Here is a 23,223-nt window from a genome sequence, read left to right as displayed (position 1 = left end):
AATGGATCAAAGACTTAAACATTAGATCTAAGACCATAAAACTTTTAGAAGAAAATGTAGGGGAATATCTTATAAATCTTATAATAGGAGGTGGTTTCCTAGATCTTACACCCAAAGCACAAGCATTGAAGAAAGAAATCGATAAATGGGACCTCCTCAAAATTAAACACTTCTGTAAATCAAAGAACTTTGTCAAGAAAGTAAAAAGGCAGTCTTCACAATGGGAGACAATATTTGGAAACAATATATCAGATAAGGCTCTAGTATCCAGAGTATATAAAGTGATTGTTCAACTCAACAACAAAAAAACAGACAACCCAATTACAAAATGGGCAAAAGACATGGAAAGACACTTCTCAGAAATGGAAATACAAATGGCTAAAAGGCACATGAAAACATGCTCAACTTCCCTGGCTATTAGGGAAATGCAAATCAAAATCATGATGAGATATCATCTCACACCCCCCAGAGTGGCCATTATCAAAAAAACAGAAAATGACAAGTGCTGGAGAGGATGTGGAGGAAAAAGCACACTTATCCACTGTTGGTGGGATTGTAAAGTGGTACAACCATTGTGGAAGGCAGTTTGGTGGTTCCTCAGGAAGCTAAGTATAGAATTTCCATATGATCCAGCAGTACCATTGCTAGATATCTATTCAGAGGAAATGAGGGCAAGGACACAAGTGGACATTTGCACACCAATGTTTATAGCTGCATTATTTACAATTGCCAAGAGGTGGAAATAGCCCAAATGTCCATCAACAGATGAATGGCTAAACAAGCTGTGGTATATAAATATTACGGAATATTATGCAGCTGTAAGGCAGAATAAAGTTATGAAGTATGTAACAATGTGGATAGACCTTGAGGACATTATACTAAGTGAAATTAGCCGGAAACAAAAGGACAAATACTGCATGGTCTCACTGATATGAACTAACATTACTGAATGAACTTGGAGAGTTTCAGTTAAGAACATAGGTTTTCAGGAGTTAGAAATAGGGTAGAGATTGGGTAGTTGGAGCTGAAGGGATACAGATTGTGCAACAAGACTGACTGTAAAAATTCAGAAATGGATAGCATGATACTACCTCATTGTAGCACAATAATGGAAGTACACTGAATGAAGTTGAACATGAGAATGATAGAGGGAGGAGGCCTGGGGGTACATATGAAACCAGAAGGAAAGATAGCCGATAAAGACTGAGATGGTATAATCAAGGAATGCCTAGAGGGTACAATGATAGTGTCTAAATGTATGAATTAAGAAATGTTTTTGCATGAGGAAAAACAAAGGAATGTTAATATTGCACGGTGTTGAAAATAGATGGTCACCCATATTTTAAAACATCAACTTCTGTGTGACACTAAAGCAAGAAATGTTTATTAGGTAAAAAATTTATATTTTGACTAGTGTATTTCCTAATTTAACTTATATCGAACAGTTTAATTGAACACCATTAAGTACATGGAACCTTGAATAGGGCATGAGATTTTGTAGGTTTGTCCAGGTTAGTGTGATGTCCCTATAAATCCCAGAGTGATTAGAACAGTGAATAAAGAAGTATATGCAAAGTCCCTTGGGGTAATGGTGAGAAAGAGGGAAAATTCAACTTCCCCATTTGGAGAATTCTTGATATTCTCACAAGAAGTGGAGACAACAAAATCAATAAGCCAAGCCCTCAATCTTGGGGTTTGTTCCTATGAAACTTATTCCTGCAGGAATAAGTAGGATAGGCTGAACCTACTTAAAATTAAGCACCCCAAGAGAACCTCTTTTGTTGCTCAGATGTGGCCTCTCTCTCAGCCAACACGGCAAGTGAACTCATTGCGTCCCCCTCTCTACGTGGGACATGACTCCCAGGGGTGTAAACCTCCCTGGCAAAATGAATCAGAAATCCTAGAATGAGCTGGGACTCAGCATATAGGGATTGAGAAAACCTTCTCGACCAAAAGAGGGAAGAGAGAAATGAGACAAAATGAAGTGTTAGTGGCTGAGAGATTTCAAACAGAGTCGAGAGGTTATCCTGGAGGTTATTCTTACGCATTAAACAGATATCACCTTGTTAGTCAAGATGTAATGGAGAGGCTGGAGGGAACTGCCTGAAAACATAGAGCTGTGTTCCAGTAGCCATGTTTCTTGAAGATGATTGCATAATGATATAGCTTTCACAATGTGACTGTGTGATTGTGAAAACCTTGTGTCTGATGCTCCTTTTATCTACAGTATGGACAGATGAGTAATAGATATGGATAAAAAAAATAAACATATAATAAGGGGAACAAAGGATTAAAATAAATTGAGTAGTGGTCAATGAAAGGGAGTGGTAAGGGGTATGGCATTTTTTCTTTTTTCTTTCTTTTGCTGGAGAGATGCAAATGTTAAAAAAAATGCTATGGTGATGAATACACAACTATGTGATGATACTGTGAGCCATTGATTGTAATCATATCAAGAATGTTTGTATGTCAAACATTCTTGTATGTCAAAGAATTTTTTTTTGCATGTCAAAAAAAAAATAAGAATGTGAAAAAATGCATTTAGACAAACAAAACAGAGATACTTTGTTACCAGTACACCCATTTCGGAAATTTTTTCCATAGGTAGAAAAAAAATTCCCTGTCAAAAGCATGGAAATGACAGAGGAATGAAGATCACCAGAAGGGGTGATTTGGTGGATAAATTATTTATATACGATGTACAGAGCAATAATAATAATGCCTCATTGAGTTAGAAGTATCCATAATCAAAATACAAGACAACAGTTTCACAAAAAGTGTATTGAGGAGTAAATGCTATTAATTGTTTTAACATCCTTGCATTATCCAGGAAGTATAGTAAAATACTACTTTATATTAACTTACAATAAGCTAAGGGTGCATGCTGTGATCTTTAGAATTACTAAAAGACACATAAAAGAGTGGATAACTATCAAGTTAATTGGGGGAGGGAGTTGGGCAATGGACTAACAAAAAGCTTGATTATTCTCAAAGAAGACAGAAAACAGGAAAAAACAGAAAAGGTGGAACAATAGAAAACAAATAGGGAGATGGAAGATGCAAACTGAAATGTTTCAATGATTACATGTAAACATGAAATATTCCAGATAAAAGACAAAAATTGTCACAATTGATTAAAAAAGAAACAACTCTGTGCTGCTTACAAGAGACATATCTTAGATACAAGGACGGAGGAAGACTGAACCTGGGGGTTCAGCAAGAAATCTCTTCCTTCAGTAGCATGTCAACAAATAAATATAGAAGAAATTATAAAAATAGAAAAATATTATATTTAAACCACCAAAGTAAGAATTGTTGCAGGTAAGAACTATGAATGGATGTTCAAACTTTGGGATTTAACAATGCTAGGAAAGGGCATATGGAGAAATCTGGGGGACCCCACTTTAACCAAATGGTCAGTCATAACATTGGCATAACCAGACAAACTGTCAACATGTGCCACCTAAGGGGGGGCACTGCAGAGTAAGCAATATCAGCCATGTATTTTCTTGCCAAAAATGTTAATTTGAATCAAATCATGAGGAACAGTCAGAAAAATCCAAACTGAGATGCAGAGCATTTTTACAGGAGATGAAAGGGACATGACAACTAAATATTAAAAGAGATCCTGGATTGGCTCCTAGATCCAAAAAAGAAGATCTGAAGGACATTTGGGGGACTGACTGTTGTTATGGATTGTATTTTAGAATATAGGGTTGTAGCAACGTTAAATCAATGACAATCATAGTGTGGTCATGTAGGAGAATATTCTTGTTCATGGAAGGAACATGCTAAGTAGTTAGGGGTGACATGTCTTGATGTCTGCAACTAATTCACTACTATTACAAGAAAAAATACGTATATTAAGATGTAGTTCAAACAGATGTGGGAAAATATTAATTGGTAAATGTAGTTGGATATGGGTCTCATTGTATTATTCTTATGACTTATCTGTGGGCTTCAAAGTTTAAAATAAAAAGTTGACACAAATAAAAATGAGGAAAGAATTAAACAGAAAGTTTGAGAGTAAATGACAGATGTAAATATACCAAGCAAAAGAAAGCTAATGATGCTATAATAATAATAGCCAAAGTACACTTTAATGCCAAAGTACTAGTATAGATAAAGAGAGATTTAATAATCTTAAAAGGGTCAATCCATAGGAAAATATAATAATTTTCTATTTCAATTTAAAATAATATAATATTTTCTAATTATATGAATCAAAGATTAGTAGAACTAGAAGGAAAAACAGAAAAATCCACAGTCATATTGGGAGACTTTAATAAATATTCCTTCATAGATTATAAAATTTAAAAAGCAAAAAAAAAAAATGAGTGAGGATATAGGAGATTTGAACAATACAATTAACAAACATGACCCAGTTGTCATGTAGATTACACATTCTTTGCAAGTGTGCACAAAACACTTAATAAAATTGACCGTATGCTGGGCCATCAAACAAATCTCAACAAATTTCAAATGATTAAAATCATATACAGTATGTTTTCTGGCCATAGTGGAATTAAGCTATCAATCAGTAGCAAAAAGATAAGTAAAAAATCTCCAAATATTTAGAAATGAAGCAATACACGTCTGAAAAAATAATTCCCATGCATCAAAAAAGAACTCCCGGTGGAAATTATAAAACATTTTTAAGTGAACGATAATGAAAATACAACATTTTGAAATTTGTAGGATGGAGCTATAATGGTTAGAGGGCAATTTACCTTAACTGCATATTTTACAAGAGAAGGAAGTTTGGAAATCAGTAATCTAAGTATTCATCTCAAGAAGTTAGACAAAGAAAAGCAAAATTAATACAAGGAAGGTAGAAGGAAGGAAATAATACAGATAAAAGCAGAAATTACTGAAATTGAGGACAGCTGTAGAATAAAGACCCTCAAAACCCTTTGAAGGCTTCCACGGCAGGTGGAATAAACCCCGGACCCCTTGCCCAGCTCTCACAACTCCACAGGACGTAGCCCTTTCCTACTCTGGCCTCGTGGAAGTGGACGCCTCGGCTGCCAGACATCTGCTTCATCGCAGGTGGCCTCACCGGCTGGGACAAGCTCATCTGCCTCCCATTGATTGGCCCAGAGAAGGCCACAAGCCAATTCTGTCAATGAGGCATGAGCACAAGCGCACCGGGCATGGGAGAGGGGCTGGGAGGAGGTTTCATGGTGCCTACAGAAAAGGAAGGAGACGATTCCTTCTCTTCCTTGGGGAACTGTGGTCTCGACGGATACTGGAACTCCTGCTGTCATCTGGGACCCACGAGGGACATCCCCGCACCACCCAGCTCTCATCCCAGTTGTCGACATGCCCCTCCATGGCTGGCCGGCTTCCCCTCTAGCCTCGCATCCTACCTCCTACCCTGATTCTCCAGCATGCCCAGCATACCCTCCCCCCAGGCCTTGCTTCACTCTTCCCTCTGACTGACTGATGCTCCCTGACTCTCCCCAGCACCCCCTCCCTCCTTCAGACTCTGCTCAAAGGTCCCCGAGACGGTGAGACCTCCCCGCCTCCCTCTGTTGAAATGCACCATTCCTGTCACATTCACAGCCTTACTGACCCCATGCTTCCTTCCCCGTGCCATGGTTCACATCTGACACATCAGGTATTTGTTTATCTCCTCCTGGGGATGACATTTCTATCCCTGAGGAAGCAGTGATATTCTGTTGCATTCCTGTATTCCCCATAGGTGCTTGGTTTGTATGTATTGAATGAATGAACGAGTGGATGAACGAATGAACAGTATTCTGTGGATTCAGAGTGGAGAACAGGAAAGGACCTGGGTCCTCGGGCACCCCACTGAGCTGTCAAATCCTTCGTTCCCAGGCTCTCGGGCTCTGAGTGTGGGGCCTTCTCTTTATGGAGCAAGGCCACATGAGGCGGGGGGCTGAGCTCCCTGGAGCAGGTGGGGCGCGCCCCCTCTCTGCCCCCTCACATGCTTGCCTCCAGCCTCACTTGTCCTCCTGATTCCTTATACATGCCAAGCTAACCCTCACCTTGCTGGGCCCTTTTCCTTGGGGTACAGTTCCTTCAGTCTCCTAGTAGCTGGCACCTTCTCATCATCTTGACAGCTCCAAGGGTCCCTTCTCTCCTGATCCCAGAGTCTAAAGCAGCGTCCCTCCCGGCCGGGTCGCACTCGGTCCCCTTGGCCTGCCGTCTCGCCCTTCCTCTCCCTCCCACCATCTGAAATTATCCACCTCCTCCCGCCACACTTTATTGAAGACACACCATTTATATCAGATTCAACCCAAATCCAGGGCTCCTTCCATGCAGCCCAATTGCCTCTCTAAAAAGACACGCACAAAAAGTAAAAAGAACAGGGCAAAATAAGAGAAAGACAATTATAAGCTCCTGAAATCAAAATAATAGTTGGTTGGTTTGATGCTGAGAAATGAATCTTCGAACTATGTCCATTATGCAGATTTCTTTTATAACAACCTATGCTGAGGATTAAGGAAATCTGGAATATTGGGGTCGGAAGGGACCTTCAGATTCATCCAACGTAATTGCCCACTTGGAGCTTTAATCTCTTCGCAAGCAGCCCTGCAGGAGCAACACATTAGGAATTGGTTGCTTTAAATTCATTGTACGCGCCATCAGGGCTAAGTGATATTCAAGATGAAAACAAATGCCTTACAGGAGGAGCCCAAGGGCTTCTCTCTTTATTACATGGCCCAGGGTTTGGGTCCTGGACATTTCCTCTGAATGCTCGAAGGCCGCCCTTGCTACTTCCCATTCTGGGGAGGGTTCCAGATGGTCAGTGGAGCTGGATAACAGATCTCCAAGAAGCCAGGTGTCCCTGTGGGGTTGGCTTTGTCTCTGATTCTAGCCTTGTCTTTCTCCAGATTGGGGCATCGCTGTGGCCCCATCCTCGAGCCACCCCCCAGGACGCACTTTCTCTGGCAGGTTGGAGTGCAGGCTCTCCTGTGTCAGGAATAACCAGCACCAGCCAGGCGGTGGGAGGGCTTTGTGCTGGCTTCTGAGCTGCCCACGGTGACTAAGAATGATGCATGAAAATAGCATCTGAAAATGTCACCGCCCACCTCCCAAACTTTCCAAGAAAGAAACGAAACGTCGGCCCAGGGGATATGCAATCTGTGAGCAAAAGGAAGAAGCAACAGTTTATTTGCAACCGGAGGCAAGTCACTGGAAACGAGCGCTGCCCACGGCCGTCCTTGTCACAGTTCACAGACAGGTGGGTGCCTGGACAGGGCTCTGTAGTGAAGGCCTGTCCATTCCTCCCTCCCACCCGGGGTTTGCCCAAGTTAGCGGAGGGACCTGATAACGAGACAGGTGATTAAATGTGTAGCCCCCACTTGGAGTTCTCGTTGACAAAGGAGATGCAGCCTGCCCAGCCCGCCTTCCAGGGTGGATGTGAAGTTGCCTTGTGAAGAGTAACATGGTGGTTGTAGTCGCCATTAGTTGACCTGGACACTCCCCCTTGTCATGGTGACTCATGACCATTTTGAGTTCTCACCTGCTGACTGGGAGGCAGGGGGTGCTGCCTCACCTGAAGGGGGCCTGCCCAGCTGTCCTTTGGCCCCTCCCCCACAACAGGAACATTCAGGCCATTCCCTGACCTTGGGTCTCAAGCCCAGTGGCTGTTACATCTTTGTGGGAAATCAAAGGCACTCTCGTCAAGAACACTGGGGTGTCCCATAACCTGGGTGTCTCAGTGAGCCAAGGCTACTGTAACAAAGAGCCAAAGGTTAGTTGGCTCAACTATAGGAATTTATTGTCTCATAGGTATGAAGGCAAGACACCATGGTGTCAGCAGTGCCATGCTCCCTCTGAAGCCCATGGGGCCTGGCGGTGGCTCTCCCAGAATCCATGATGTTGTCTGACTTGTGTCAGAACTCAGTGTTTGCCTCTGACACTTAGCATCTCTCTCTGTGTGTCTCTCTGTCTCTGTTTCTTTCTGATTGTGCAACAACTGAACGCACGTGATACCTGCTCAAACTCCCATACTGCAGGTAAGAAAACCAAAGTTCAGAGACATTAAATAAATCATCCAAGATCGTTCAACTAGTGAGTGGCAGAGTCATGTTAGAACACATATGCCTGGTGAGTGTGTGTGTGTGTGTGTATGTGAGAGAGAAAAAGAAAGACAGTGAGATAGAGAAAAGAGAAAACTTGCAATTATTTCTCAATTTCCAGAACTGTCCCTCTAATACTGTGTTCTCCACAATGTAATCGATGGAAATATAAATTTACTTATTTTGAATTTATTTTGGTCTTTTAAAGATTCACAGTCTTCTTAGGTCATGTTGTTGCTCTTTGCTTCATAGTTAATTGGATTCATTAAAAAAGAAATCAAGTCACATGATTGAAAACCCTGCCAGGCCTGGTGTGTCAGATTTGGCAGAACCTTGGCGGACCCTCTGGCCCAGCCCCTCCCCTGTTTGCAGCTCGGACACCTGCCAAGGCCAAGAGCAGGGAATTGAGTTGGCGCTACTGCCCTCGGCTAAGCCGGAACCAGAACTGAGGGCTCTGGGCAGCAGCTCCGTGGGGTTCCCTGAGGCCCCTGCCCCCACTGCCCACCCTGGGGTCTGTCCTCAGCTCTCCCCACCCCCCCGCTCCCGGAGGACCTCCCTCCTCCTATGATGTCAGTACCGTCTGGTCGAATTGCTGATGATGCCTCCATCTCTTCTTGCCCCTCTGACCTCTTCATTCATTCTTGCAGAAGACCCTTGAGGGACCCCTCCCCTATGCCAGGCTCCTGGGCTCCAGCCCCCAATGCCAGGCTCTGCTCCTGTCCCCGGAGGTGCCCTGGGAGCACCTGACACTCCCTCCCGCCCCACCAGTGTCGTGATTGTCCATGGTGGAAACTCCGTGTCGCTCTGGATGCTTCTCTCCCCACCCTCCTCCCTGCCTCCCCACCAACGCCTCCATCAGGCTGGATGGGCCTCTGTCTCCTCCTCACCTACTTCCCACTCCTTCCCAGGGCCTGGAGAGTTTGTTCTCCAAGGCCCATCATCAACGTCCCGCCTTGAGGAAGTGCTATCCTGTGCTCCACTCTCCCCCCAGGCCAGGGTCCTCGGTGCCTCTTCCGGGCACTGTTGTCCCTTACTTCCGCATCTGTCCCAGCTCTGAGGCAGGGTCTGTCTTTGAATTCTCGGGTGCCTAGCTCAGGGCCCGGCCCCCCCACAAATGCTGAGCAAATATTTGTTCAGTGAACAGATAAATGAATGAACAGGATTTGTGTCTTCTGATGCTGGGTAAAGGTACTTTTGTGCCAGTGAATTTTCCTCCGTGATCATTTTTTTGGACCAGGTAATGAAGGGAGACCTTCTTGCTCCCGCTCCCAGGTGAGACACGGGATTCGGCCAGCACCCGCTCTGCTCTTTCTGCCGGGCCGCCCGCTGGCGTGTCTGCCTTTCCGGCCTTGCTTTGGGGTCACCAGGGGCCCCCTGACCCTATCCGCCTCCACCTCGTAGTGAGCGAGAGCCCTGGGGACTGTGGGGAGAGATGGTGAGATGGGCCAATGCATTGGCTGTGGGATGGCGTGATGTGACCGTGGAGGAGATGTGAGGATGCCTGACTTTCCGGGGCCTTAGAGGGCCCTGACAGGCAAGGATAAGGCAGGATCTCTAAGGAGGACAACCGCACAGGTGAGTGATGGTGCCAATCTCAGACGAGGACTTTTTGGCAAGGGTATGTATGCCAGTGTGGAAGGATTATGTACCCTAGAAAAGCCATGTTTTAATCCTGATCCATTTTGTGGAGGTGGCTGCTTCTTTTAATCCCTATTCAGCACCATAAATTGGAAGCTTGATTAGATTATCTACACAGAGATGTGACACACCCAGTTGTGAGTTTTTGGATTAGAGGGAGATGTGACTCCACCCATTCCAGGGAGGTCTTGATCAGTTTACTGGAATCTCTTAAATGAGGAAGCATTCTGGAGAAAGCTTCAGAGCGACGAGAACCACAAGAGCCCATGCAGCCAGAGACCTTTGGAAATGAAGAAGGAAAATGCTGTTGGGAGAGTTTCATCAAACGAGAAGCCTGGAGAGAAAATAGCAGATGTTGCCATGTTCACCATGTGCCTGTCCCGTTGAGAGAGAAACCTTGAACGTCATCGGCCTTCTTGAAGCAAGGTATGTTTCCCTAGATACCTTAGATGGGACATTTGCAAGGCCTTGCTTTAATATGGACATTTTCACGGATTTAGAACTGTAAACTTGCAACTTAATAAATTCCCCTTTTTAAAAGCCATTCCGTTTCCAGTATATTGCATTCTGGCAGCTCGCAAACTAGAACAGTATGTTCAGCCTGGGCCACTCCAAGTAGAGATTAACTGTTGACCATCATCTGGCATTGTGATGCTTTCAAATCTTAGCTTCGTGTTTATCTATTGGTATTAGGCTCAGAATCATAGAATGCTGGAATTTATACTTATTAGATCATAAAATCTTAATGTAATTAAGAAAAGATCTAAAAACACAGGAATCAACACGGGTGAATCCCCCCAGATATTATGTTGAGCAAAAGAAACCAGCTATACAAGAGTACATTCTGTATGAGTCCACGTACACGAGCGTCTAAAACAAGCAAAACTAGTCTATGGTGATAGAAATCAGAACAGTGCTCCTCTGTGGGGTCGGGGGTGGGGTGGGGGAACCGACTGCAGGAGGCGTTGGGAACCATCTGGGGATGGAATGTTCTAGATACTGATTGGGGTGTGGGTTACACGGGTGTGTATATCTGTGAACTTTCTGGTCTGTGCATTTCACTGTGCGCTTAGCCCTGATTTTCAAAGGTGAGGAAGCAAAGCTCTAGGGCTCCTCTCCTGTCTGTGTCCATGCACCCTGTGCCAAGGACCACCACCCTTCCTGGTGGCAGCAGTGGGGTGGCCTCTGATATGGACCGAGGGCGCAGGACTGGCTCCTCCTTTGCAATCACCCCTCCTCATGCATCCCAGCCCCCCACCCAGGCTCTTAGGGCTGCCAGGTGGGCGAGAGACTAGCATTATGGCCTGGCAGGTGGTGGGGGGTGGGGTGAGGGGGTGAGTCGTGGATGTGGGACTTACGCTGTGTCAACAGCTCGGTGCTATTTATAGGACGATGATGCCTTCAGGGTGGTGATTCATCCTTTCCCCTGAAATCCATCAGTATCTTTAGAACAGAAAGTGTGGCATTCAAAAGAACCTACAAATGGGGAGGAAAGGTAGGCAGGGAAGTCTGGTGTTCGCAGCCTGGACCAGAATCCAGCAATTTGGAGTTCTGGCGTTTTCATGCTGGAAGTTTGAGGCCATTGGGCTTACTCCCTTCTGCCCCTCACTTAGGAACCCCCTGCAGTCGCTCTGAGTTCCATTCAATGAATAGAGCCGAGGCCCTGCCTGGGGTTTGGGCCTGCGCCAGGTGTGCGAGGGTAGGGGAAGGCGTCGCCAATCCCGTGTTCTGAGTTTCAGGTGGTGAAATAGCAACATGAGGAAATAATGGGGAAATGAAACCCTGGCCAAATCCAGCATGCTGCCCAAGGTCATAGGGTGAGAGTCTCCATATCCCGGGGTGGCAGTGGCGTGGCACCACTGACCAGGGGGGATTTCCACCGGGTGTTCTCATCCAGGTTGGGTGTCCGGACCCTGACATCAAGGTGAGGGCAGGGCTGCCATCCCCCAGTGTCGGTGGGGAGAAGCTGTCCCCTGCTTGCCCCTGGCTTCTGGTGGTAGCTTGGTGGCAACCCACGGCATTTTCAGCCTCAGTTGTCATTTTTCCTCTGTCTGTCTGTCCATCTGTATCTGTGTCCAAGATTACCCTGCTTCCCAGGACCCCGGTCTTACTGGACCAGCGCCCACCCCCATCCAGTTTGGCCTCATCTTGGCTCATCATGTCTTCAAAGACACTATTTCCAGATAAGGTCACGTTCACAGGTCTTGGGCATGAATTTGGGGGGATCTGGTGACAGAGCTAGGACCCTGAGTCCGGGGGCTGGGGGGCTCATCAGATGCTTGCTTGGGTGGTTCCAGCAGATGGTCCCCAGCCCAAAGCCCTTCTGTGGTCAGTGGCACATGGGCCTTATATTCCTTGGAGTTTTCACCAAGGGAAGGCAAAACACGCCATCCTAAGACATCCCTCCATGAATCTGCATGGGAAAACCCATTTCCTCATCAACAAGACCACCCTGTGGAAGCTTGAAGGTAGCTATTGCCTTGCTTTCCCTGGGGCAAACTCTGCTCAGCCTCTCCTCTGTGGGGGGCTCCCACAGTCTGTCCATGGACCCCCATCCCCATTGCTGGGGGACCTGAGATGTGCAGATGCTCCTCTCCCAAACAAGCCCCCGACCCCACAGCTTGCAGCCTATTGGTGGCTGCAGGGGAAGGAACTTACGTGCTGCTCTTGGGGGACTCGCAGGGGCTTTATATCTCTCCCAGGGATATATATATATATCCTCCCAGTCGGGACAGACACTCGGCTGGTGGGGGAGGTGGTCTTGAAGGACACAAACCCCACCCCCCAGGGGTAGAAGGACGGGCTCCACTCTGCGTTTGCATCCTGTCTTGGCGAGGGAGGTTGCACGTGAAGAGCTCAGAAGCGGAGCCCTGGGGTTCTTTCTAATCGCGCTTTCCTGGACCGCCGCGATGTTGCATGGCTGGTGAGGCCCGTCCCCCCTAGGAGAGAGCAAGGGTGATGGATGTGTGCAGCCACCCAGGACAAGCGGGGGCCCCTGGAGCATGTGAGGGGCCGAATGCAGCCCTCAGTGCGGCAGGTGTGTGCTCCCTGGCCCCCTCCCGCTCAGCGCTTCCTCCTGCACTGCCGCATTTCAATCTGATATCAGCCCTCTGAGCTTGGCCTACTGGGGACGAGCAGCCCCGTCTCAGAGGTGGGGCACCGAGACTCAGGGTGCCTCCACTCCCCAGTCACTCTGCCTCTCCTAGCCGTCCCTTCCCCACTCACGCTGAGCCTGACTCGTCCTACACCAGCCACACCTTGGGGAGGTCACTCTGTCACTCTGGGGCCACAGTTAGGGCTGGAGTCCCTACACCACAGGCCACGAAACCCGAGCCCCGTCCCAGGGAAGGCGCCAGCCTACGCCCATGAAGACAACAGCCACGAGGGTCATCACATTTCTTGGGACATTTCCCATTTCCTCTTCTCCTCTCCCCAGTTCTCTCACATCCCCCATCCCCACTCTGCAGCACCTGATTCTCCTCACACTCACCCTGCACTTGGCTTCCCGGGACGCTCATGGCTTTGGGGCAGCCTGACCTTCTCCCAGTCCCTCCTGACCTGGCGAGCCCTCGGCCTGTCCTCCTGAGCCACATCCTCTGCAGGTGGATATTCCTAGGCCGCCTAGCAAAGGAGGTTGGCTGGGCAGGGGTTCGTGGTCATACCTGGGCAGGGGTTTGTGGTCACACCTGGGCAGGAGTTCATGTTCACACCTGGGCACATGTTTATGGTCACACCTGTGCAATGGTACACAGTCACACCTGTGCATGGGTTTGTGGCCATGACGGGGCACAGGTTCGTTGTGTTAGTCAGGGTTCTCTAGAGAAACAGAACCCACAGGAGAAATCTGTAAATATGAGATTTAAAAAGGTGTCTTACAAAACCGTGGGAATCAAAGAGTCCAAAATCCACAGGGCAGGCTATGAAGCTGGCAGTTCTGATGAAGGGTCTGGACGAACTCCATAGGAGAGGCTCGATGGCTGAAGAAGCAGTGAAAGTCTCTCTTCATCCTTGACAGTATTTAATTGATTGGATCAACTGAGGGAGACAGGGCTTAGTTGATCCAGATGGAATCAGCCACAGATGCAATCAGCTGACTGATGACTTCATATACCAGCCTTCCCGTTTATCAACCAGCCATGAAACACCCTTGCACAACGGTCAGGCCAGTGCTTTCCTGACCAAACAGAACCTAACCATCACATTCATGTTCACACCTGTGCGTGGGGCCATGGTTCACAGTCACACCTGCACCTGGGTTCATGGCTACAATGGGCACGGGTTCATGGTCACATCTGCACACAGGTTCACGGTCACACCTACCTTGCACTTTCTCCATCCTGATTGCCTTGTGACATCCATTGTGGAGCCACGAGAATTTCCTTCCTGTAGGGCAGACCACGGAGGCCACTTCTGTTCCCTGCAGCCAGCAGAACCTCTATTCTCTTCCGAGCTGGGCAGGGGCCACCCATTTTTGTGCCCTTTAGACCAGTAGTCCAGCACTGAGGCTGAGCATTTTAAAGAGCGCCTAGAGTAAAACCCTAACCACGAACATCAGGGTTCTGTGAAGCCAGAGGATGATGATGCTTTGCGGAGGGCTCTGGGAGCTCTAAGATCCCTCCCAGGGGGCACCACAGGAGCCTGCCAGCCTGTCATGGCCCCTCCCTCCGGGAGCCTGCCATGTGGTGGAAATACGGTCAAGGAGACAGGCATCTCCAGGATGGGTGCTAAGGGGCCAGGACAGTGGGGCCCAGGTGCTGGGGGAATGTGGAGGAGTAATTCCAGTCCAGCCTGGGAACTCAGAGAAGCTTCCAGAAGAAAAGATGGGGGATGCGCATGCATCAACCAGATGAAACAGGTGGGTAGTGAGGATGGGGCCAAGGGTTCCAGGTCAGCCCCCACCCCCACCCCAGATGTAGAGGACTAAGCAGAGAGAGATGCTGAGCACGCTTCGTGCTTTCGGTCCATGGCACTGCACTGAACACGGAGAGGGAACTCTATAAGCACTTGTCCGCAGGACATGTGAGCACCGGCATCACGGCCCTGCGTCTGCGCAAGCCATAGACGCAGGCATGCACCCTGCCTAACCTCTCAGGGCTGGTCTTCTAAAGGATCATATGGAGAGCATATTGGACTTGGGTGAAAGCCAAAAGAATTAGGGTGAAAAAAGCATCAAGTGTAGCACAGCGTCATGGTGGATGATGCCAGTGGTCTTCCCTGTATGTGGGATTTGTGATTTGCTTCTCACCAAAGGTGCTGGAAGCCAGGCACCTTGATCACACCTTAGCAGACTGCTGCCAGGGTTGCTCCCTCAGTGGCTTTGAAGGAGCAGGCTGCCATGCTGCCCAGAGGTCTCTAGGGACACTCTGGGGCAGGCACTGCGGGGGCCTCTAGGAACCAAACCCAGTCCCTGGCTGACCCCTGCAAGAAAATCGGGGCTTTTGGTCCCACGGCTGCAAAACACAGAATTCTGCCAACAACCATGTGAGCTTGGAAGAGGACGTGAGCTCCAGAGAAGAAGGTACCCTGGCTGGCCCCTCGACTGTAGCCCCGTGAGACCCTGGCAGAGAGCCAGCTAAGCCGGCCTGGACTCCCGGGCCAGGGATACTGTGATACTGTGAGATTCTCAATGCGTGCTGTTTTAAGTTGCTAAGTATATGCTAATTTATAATAGCAATAGAAAACTGGTATGCATATATTGCCATTTTAATAGAAGGGAGATTTATATTCCTTTCTGCCTGGCATGAGAAATTCTGGAAGGATACACAAGAAATGAATGAGGTGGTTATCCGTGTGTGAGAGGAGCCAAGCAGGTGGGGTCAGGGGTGGGAGAGAGACTTTGTACCCCATACCTTTGTTTCCTCTTCTATGTTGGAAAAATGGAAATGTCCAGGCTTTATAAAAAGCTAACAAACTGAGGACCTTGTGGTGGCTAACAGTTACTGATCTCTCAGTAACTGCCAGGGACTGCTGCAGGCACGTTCTATGAAATAATTCCTTACACTCTCATCACAACCTGTAAGGTGGGTACTCTCACCTGTGTTCTGAAGACGGGGAAACTGAGGCCCAGGCAGTGACATAAGCTGCTTAGCCTCCTGCGCAGGGATGGCCCTGGGTCCAGGAATCGAGCAGCCCCTGGGCCTCAGGCCTGCACCCTTGCTCTCTGCTCCACCCACCTCCATCTGCTTTCACAGGGCAGGGAAGCTGCGGGGGACCTGGGAGAGTCGACAGGGGCATGAAGCAGCTTCCAGGTGCTGGACAGGTGGGTGCAGTCTCACCTGAATGGTTTTGCATGCTAGGATAGCCCTGTCACCTGTGAAAGATTCCAAACTTCATGGCCGCAGTCACTTGGGATTGCCATGTCCTTCTTATACAGTCTGCAGCTAAGTTTCAAAAACTGCACCTACTTCAGATACACGGTGAGGGGCTCATTAAATTCTTGAGGCTCCCTGGCTTTGACCTTTATAATTTACTTTCTAAAATCTTAGCCTTCAATATCATCTCCTTCACCATTTCCAAGTCTCCCTTTTTAAAATCCCAATGGAAAAAAAATCTCCTTTGATTAAAAAAATTTTTCTTTAAAAAGGTCTTCAATTATTCCATTCATTTAAGGAGACATTTTTAACCTTGTTATTTTACATTTATGGGTTAGATTTCATCAGCAGATTCTTTGAGTCTCTACAGCTCATTATATTATTTTTGGAGATCTGTGTGGCAAGAGTGGTTTCGCAGGCACCATTTCAGATGTCAGTGTGTTTTTCTTTGGTACTAAAAACTATAGTTTATAAATCCAGCATGTAAAGATAGCAATTCCCTCAGCTTTCAGGGTGATGCCATGGTAAATTCAGCAACTTATACCTTCCTTAATTTTTCCCTTTTATTTCTTTGTCTGAATTTTCCTGGATTTTGCAACCCTTTAACTTTGCAGTCATTCACCCAAGTTTATAACAGTTTGGAGAGCTAAGATTTTCTACAACAGGTCATAGCCTTCAGCAGATGCACAAATAGGCAAACAAAAAAAGAGGGATTCCAGGCTCTCAGGGTCTACTTGGACTTGACCACAGGGCCAGTGGGTCTCTGGCCACAACTACTTTCTCCTTCTCCTTCATGTGGAATGTTCTACAGTCACCCTGGGAGGCTCAACAGCATCCAAAGTAAATTTCCTGAATTTAACTTCTCCAAATAATATCTTTAGGAAATGAAGAGACCTATGTTTTATTTTTGCATCTGTATGCATCTGCAGAATAGTTTCCCTGTTTTACATATCTATTAATTGTGAAGTATCATTCTTACATTAACACCACTATCATGTAACTTTCTTTCTCTTTCCCTTCCTTGTTTCCTGGCCAGTGGAGCTTCTTGAATAGTGATGAAAAAGACAATAGAGCAGAGGGGCTGAGAGTCAGAGAAATTCCGTTTTGACTCCTGGGTCTGCCACCCACTCAGTAGCTGTGTGTCCTTGTGTAGTTGCTAAACCTCTCTGGTGCTTGGGATCCTCTTACAATGAGAAACATCTCTGCATCCATATAGTGTTACTGGAACATGGGAAAACTTTACAGAAGATGGTTGCTATTATGATTGTTGTGAATAAGCCTTAATTAGTGCTTGGCATGCAGAGATTAGGCACTGGACAAGTGTCCTCACTTTGGATGCTGTTGAGCCTCCCGGGGTGACTGTAGAACATTCCACATGAAGGAGAAGGAGAAAGTAGTTGTGGCCAGATACCCACTGGCCCTGTGGTCAAGTCCAAGTAGACCCTGAGAGCCTGGAATCCCTCTTTTTTTGTTTGCCTATTTGTGCATCTGCTGATGGCTATGACCTGTTGCAGAAAATCTCAGCTCTCCAAACTATTATAAACTTGGGTGAATGACTGCAAAGTTAAGGGTTGCAAAGAAAATGTTGCTGGTCCTTATACATCTTGGGTGTGTGTGGTAGTTAGATTCAGGTGTCAACTTGGCCAGGTGAAGGCACCTAGTTCTGTTGCTGTGGACATGAGCCAATGGTACGTGAAGCTCATCTGTTGCTGATTACATCTGCAGTTGGCTAGGAGGTGTGCCTGCTGCAATGAATGATGTTTGATTTAATTGGCTGGTTCTTACATGAGAGAGCTCAACATAGCACAGTCCAAGCAGCTCAGCATACCTCATCTCAGCACTTGCAGCTCAGCCCAGGCCTTTGGAGATGCAGAAAGAAATCACCCTGGGGAAAGTTGTTGGAATCCAGAGGCCTGGAGAGAAGGCCAGCAGAGATCACCCTGTGCCTTTCCGTGTAAGAAAGAACCTCAGTTGAAAGTTAGCTGCCTTTCCTCTGAAGAACTAATGAAATAAATCCCCTTCTATTAAAAGCCAATCCATCTCTGGTGTGTTGCATTCCAGCAGCTAGCAAACTAGAACAGTGTGTATTTAAGTTGTAGAGGAAATTTTGGGAGTAGAGGGGAAAAGTTGACCTAAATGACAGATAAGTACACTCACAAACCCTCTCACACAGTCCCTTGTGCAAATCTGTGTATGTCCCGGGAAGTGGTATGAGGACCCAGTCAATCAATAAATGCACTAAAATAGGCTCTTGGCGGGGCGGTAGCTTTGTCTCTGACTCAGAAGGACACTAACTGGGGGCTCACCTTCTTCCTGGGATGGGCCAGACCTCGAAGCCTGGCCCCCGGAACCCACGCATGTGGCCTCTGTGACCTGTCTTCCTGGCAAGGGCTGACTGGTCCATGGACAGGGAGTGCTCACCCCAAGTGACCCCCTTCGCTCGGGGTTTATGAGGATAATCGTGAAAAGCCACGAGGCGAATCTTTACCCACTTATTGTGAGAGTATCACGAACTGGTTACCTGGAGCAGACACCACCAGCTCCCTCCCTGTTCTGTTTTCTCCATGGGATGGGGCTGCCAGGTGAGGGCCAGGTGGGTCTTTGTAAACATGGGGAGTCATTTCACTGCCAAGGGAGCCCCCCCCAACAAAAGGCTCTTGCCCTTTTATGGACCTGGGGGCCAGGGTCGGGTGGGAGAGGCAGAAGAGGAAGAGTTACCAGTGAAGATGTACTGAGTCAGGCTGCAGAAAATTTCCCCTCCTCCCAAATAAGGTGATCTCAGCAGAGGTGCCTGAGGAAGGTCCTGGTTTCCAGCCCCTGCGAGGGAGGTCTCTGAATGCAGCAGCTGGGGTAGGGGTGCAGGGCCGGCCAGGGCTCCGAGCCCCTGAGCACATCTCCCCTCTTGGCTGTTCACTAGGTCTGTAGGGAGGGCAGTGCCCCCACCCCGCGGGCCCTGCCAGAGGAAGCCTTTGTGATTGTCAGGCCTGAATGGACCCACTCAGGTGTTTGTCCATGAGCTAGGAGCCTCAAGAGTGATGTGCGATTTGGTTCTTAGAGAACAGGCGTGCGTTGGCTGGGCAGAAGACGGAGGAGAAGAGAGGAAGGAGCATCCGTGGGATGAGATGGTGAGACCTGACAAATTAGGGAGGTGGGGAGCCCAGGAGGCCAGGGGAGGAGCCAGGAGGTTGGAGAGGCAGAGCCGGGCACCCAGGCGCACCCACCTGCCCCGCCCCGGGTGGGCTCCTGTATCTCCCTGTGACCCGTCAGCAGCATGTAGTGACCCTCAGGTCCTTTCTAATTTGAGCAACTGGATGTTCTGAATTCCACAGGGGAGCCTCACATCCTCTTGCCTCTCGGATGCATCTGGAAGGCTGAAGTCAGCGTGATCCCTCCTTGCCTTTGACGCCGAACACGTGGCAACCTCAGCGCTCCCTCCACCTCCTAATCTGGGAACCAGCAGAGCAGAGGCCCCTGCGTGTTTTTGTTTCTCCTTGAAGCTGAGCAAACCAATGTGTGCTGTGTACTTCAGTGTGTGAGCTTCATAAAAACCATAACCATGTTATTTAAAAACCAATTCCGTTTCCTTTCAGTAACAGCAAAGTCACTGGTCTTAATTCAAGGACTCCAGAGTCTGAAGCTTGCTATGGTGAGCAGATAGCAGAGAGAAAGAGGAGAAAGCAAATGCCATTTTGACATTCTGAGATCCAGAAGGAGACACATTTATAGCCCATTTTCAGGGTAAGGGAACATTTTTAATGTGACTCTTTGAACAACGCTCCCACTGGATGGGAGATGAGCGGTGGAATGTAGACACTCCGGGGTTCCCACCTAAGAATGCTCCCAGGGCTCGGCCAGTGCTTAGCATCTGGGGTTCCCCAGATAGAGTCTGGGGTTGCAGCCAGGGATACATTAGTGATCTGGCTGCTGGGCTTTTGGAATCCATGGCTCAGAAGGCAGGACATCTTACCTTGCGGCTGCTTGAAAGCCTTTATTGGCACCGTCATCTGTGGATCAAAAGTCCAAGCTCCTTAGCAAGGCATTTGTGTGCCTTCAAGACCTGTGGCTAATGGCCTTGCTGGACTGACCTTTCCCACCTCCTCCGATGCTCGGGGTGGCTTCCACTGCCCTTGGACGGAGCCCAAATTCCTTTCACTCCCCGGCTTTGCCAGCTTCTCTCTCTCCAGTTCCTTCTTCTCCTATTTCAAGTCTCAGTTTGAACACCACTCCCCAGGGGGCCCCCTCCCTGACTGCTGGGTGAAATTAGGGGTTCTGCTATATTTCCATCACTCTAAGGGCCTCTTTTTATTGTAGCACTTGTAAAGGGGACATTTAAAAATATATATTCAAGGTACTTTGTACTTTTTTGCCCAGTTTTGCTTGTGAGCTTCCCCCCGCCACCCCGATCCAGCCAGGTGTGTCCCTCATTCTGGGACAGTTAGGACTGACTCAGCAGGACCGTAAAGAGAGAAAATGAATCAGGGCTCAGCTTTTGTATCCAAAATAGGACTTTTGAGGTCGAGAGCAGGGCTCTCAGCTTCAGCTCTCTTGATACTCAGGCTCGGAGCTTTCTCTGGGTGTGTGGGAGGTGGGGGTGCTGGCCTGTGCATGGCCTCTGACCCCTGGATGCTGGCAGCACCCACCCCCCTCAAGTCAGACAAACAAAAGTGTTTGGATATTGCCAAATGTCCCCTGGGGGGCAGAATCACGCCCGTCGAGAACCACAGATCTAGAGTAAGAAAATTGTCTCGAAAAGCTAGCTTTTTCTTACAAGAAAAAGATCTTTTAAATGACGAAAGCTCCCCTTTACCATCCAAAAGCCAAGCCTGGCTGCTTGCAACATGAAGGTTTGCAAGAAGCCACTGAGAGGGGTGGGCCACGGTGGCTCAGCAAGCAGGAATGCTTGCCTGTGATGCCAGAGGACCTGGGTTCGATTCCTGGTGCCTGCCCATGTTAAAAAAAAAAAAAAAAGAAGCCACTGAGAGAAGCAAAAGCTGCACCAGAAAGAAGCTTCCAAAGGAGAGGAGGGGTGGGGGGCAGAAAGCATCTACGGCAGAGGTAACGGGAGTGCAACATGAGGACTCCGGGGTCCCTCTCAAGGGGTACAGCACCCCACTTCCTAACCCTTGCTTACACTGGAGCAACCATTGGGGCCAGAATAGAGACTTGGATCTCTTGCGGTAGAGACAGACCGAGAGGGGATCTGGAAACATCCAGTGGGAGCTCAGTTTCCCAAGATATCCAGCATGGTGGGTGAGCCACGGAGCAGCTTCTGGAGGGAGGAGGGCTAGACAGAGGGGCTGTGCCATGATCTGAGCCGGGCTCACAAGGACTCTGGAGCTCCTGGGGGGCTGGAGGGTGGTCAGAAGGCCTGGATTTGGGGCAGAGAGACCTCAGAGCAAATGGTGGGACATAGACTTTCAGGTAAGGGGGACAGCCTGACCCCGAAGTACAAGGTGTGGTCAGCTACCCCTCTGCAGACGCCAGGCCTCTTGGGGGCAAAATGGAGTGAACTATACCCTGAGGACAACCAGTGAGGACCAGCGCTCCATTGCTATCCCCACCCCTCCCCACGGCCACGAGTGTTCTCGGGCTTCCCTTGAACAGATGCTCCCTTGAGAAGCGTGAGGGGAGGGACAGGGGCTACTGGGGAAATAGCCTTCGTGCAAGTCTGAACTTTGCCTTGACAGAGAAGTTATTCAAATGGGATTGTGTTAACCAAAGGCTGTTCTCACCTGGAAGAGCCTGCATTAGCGTGTCAATTTGTTTTTTTTTTGCTTTTTTTTTCTGCTCTTAGTGGAAATGGGAGCCCGTGAGCAAGATGTATTTGGTTATAGCAATAAAGGCACTATGATTTTTTTGTTGTAGATTCTAGTTGCAGTGTCTGCCTGTTTGCTATCCCTGCACACGCCTGCCCACTCTCCCTTCCTCTCCTCCTCTGTTATAACACTGTGCTCCTGATAATAAAACCTCCAGCAGTCCAGAGTGGTTGCCACTGTGAGCATTGCCCTACCTTACATGCACTCATTTGCTTCAACCTCACAAATAACTCTTTGCGGGGCACCAGCATCATTTGCAAACCATGCATGTCATGGGGCCTTTACTGTGCCTGCAACAGGCCGATGCCTGAAGCAGAGGGGACAGTGGACCCAGGTGACTCGGGGCGGGGGAAGACACTGACGCCGCTGGGGTGCCATCCCAGGGAATAGGGTGGTATTTTCCCACGAGGTCTTTTCCCATTGAGAGCAGTGGTTGATTGAAATATGTCCCCTGACGAAAGCCATGTTCTTTATTCTTAATCCAGTTTCCTGTGGCTTTGAACTCATTTGAAAATAAGAGCCTTTGGGAATATTATTACCAGTTAAGATGTGGCCAAACTGGAGCAGGGTGGGTCTTAATCCTAATCTTAATCCTGAAGCCTCCTATACAGAAAGTGCAGGGAACAGCTGGCAGTCAGCGGAAATCGGGAAGAGCAGAGATGAGGAAGGTGAGTCGGCCCTGGGATGAGGCAGAGACACAAGCCAAGGTGCCCCAGGGGCTGCGGCCCAGCAGAGGGGACACTATGGACTTTGGGGAAGAAAGCACAGCTGTTCCATCACTTGTACGTTGGACCGCCAGCTTTCCAAACCCCAAGACAGTAGATTCCTGTCCTTAAAGCCACAACCAGGGCATCATAGCAGCCAAACCAGCCCAGACAATAGTCTCTCCTTTGGCCTCACCTGCAGGAATCCTCTAAACTATTTTCTCCCCTTGCAATTGACCTCTGCCTCCTGCCAACTGGGGAACTAGTTCTTTCTGGGGGAACCAAGAAAAACGGTACTTAATTAAAACAACACCACCTAATTTCCCTCTGCAAGTGAATGCTTTCAATCGATCACCCTTCTCAGGGCGAATAATTCACTCTGGGAGACAGTCGCAGTGTGAATTGTACCCCATTTACCTTAAATGATTTTGAACTTTAGAAATATGCACCCCCATTAGCTGTGGAGTTGAAATAGCTTGGGATTCTTTTAATGATTGTAATTACAGCTGCTCTTCAGCGAGTACCAGTGATGTTCTAGATGGTTTACATCCATTTTCTCCGCTTCCAAAAAAACCTCTGCAAGTTACGAGCGATGATCCCCACCTAAAAATAGAAACGGGAGAAAGAGCTTAGGGAGCCGCGTCTCGGCCAGGCTGACGGGTCGAGCTGCCGGTGAGGCTCAGGTGGGAACCGGCTCTGCCTG

General features: G+C 48.2%; 1 long non-coding RNA gene across 1 annotated transcript in view; it reads left to right on the top strand.

The window, feature by feature from the left end:
* Nucleotides 1-19,504, top strand: part of LOC143689603 (uncharacterized) — a 56,029-nt gene extending 36,525 nt beyond the window's left edge. Inside the window, exons 2-3 of the long non-coding RNA XR_013178847.1 lie at nucleotides 19,056-19,125; nucleotides 19,330-19,504. This is a non-coding gene — a long non-coding RNA (uncharacterized LOC143689603). The remainder of the gene's footprint in view (nucleotides 1-19,055; nucleotides 19,126-19,329) is intronic.
* Nucleotides 19,505-23,223: the final 3,719 nt, after the last annotated feature.

The sequence above is a fragment of the Tamandua tetradactyla genome, chromosome 7 (genome assembly GCF_023851605.1).
Source record: "Tamandua tetradactyla isolate mTamTet1 chromosome 7, mTamTet1.pri, whole genome shotgun sequence".
Lineage (NCBI taxonomy): Eukaryota > Metazoa > Chordata > Mammalia > Pilosa > Myrmecophagidae > Tamandua > Tamandua tetradactyla.
This window is presented reverse-complemented; position numbering and strand designations above follow the sequence as displayed.